Source organism: Penaeus monodon, chromosome 34 (genome assembly GCF_015228065.2).
Source record: "Penaeus monodon isolate SGIC_2016 chromosome 34, NSTDA_Pmon_1, whole genome shotgun sequence".
NCBI lineage: Eukaryota > Metazoa > Arthropoda > Malacostraca > Decapoda > Penaeidae > Penaeus > Penaeus monodon.
Window position 1 is genome coordinate 31102946 of NC_051419.1, and position 776 is coordinate 31103721.

The window sequence follows — 776 nt, forward strand, 5'->3', positions numbered from 1 at the left end:
TGTTTATTTCATCTTTTCTGTGATTATCGCCTATTATCTTTATTTTCTCACAATTCACGAATTTTTTCATTAGGTTTGATCTACATATCTATTACTAATGTCAATTATTTTCATCATTTCATTTATTATTTCTATAAGTTATAATCTATCATTTTATATCACCTTTCGTTTATTCCTTTTTGTCATTTATCTTTTTTTATTATCTTTATCACTTTCTTTTTATTATCTTTTTTTATCTTTTATTTATCTTTATCTTTGTCTTTTTATTATCTTTATCGTTTATCGTTTCTTTCTTTCATTATTTCTCTTTTATGATCTATTATTATCATTTACTGTCTATTGTTCCTCTCATTTATTATTTTTCTCTCTCTTTTCCTCTCTTTCCTTCATCCTTCTCTTCTTCACCCCTTTTCTCTTCTTCTCCTCTTCTTTTCTCTTTCTGTCTCTCCCTCTCTTGTCTTCCTATCTCCCCTTCTTCTCTTCTCTTTCTATCTCCCCTTCTCTTCTCTTCCTATCTCTCCTTCTCTTCTCTTCCTATCTCTCCTTCTTCTCTTCTCTTCCTTCCCTTTTCTCTTCTCTCTTCCCTTTTACTTTTTATCTTTCTCTCAATCTCCTTCCTTCCTTCTTTCTTTACTTCCATTCCTCTTCTCTTCCCCATTTCGCTTTCTCCCTTCCTTCTATTCTCCTTTTACCTGTTTATTCTCCTTTCTTCTCTTCTCCCTTCTGTCTTTTCTCCCTCTTTGTTATTTCTCTTTTACTTTCCTCTTTTTTCTTTC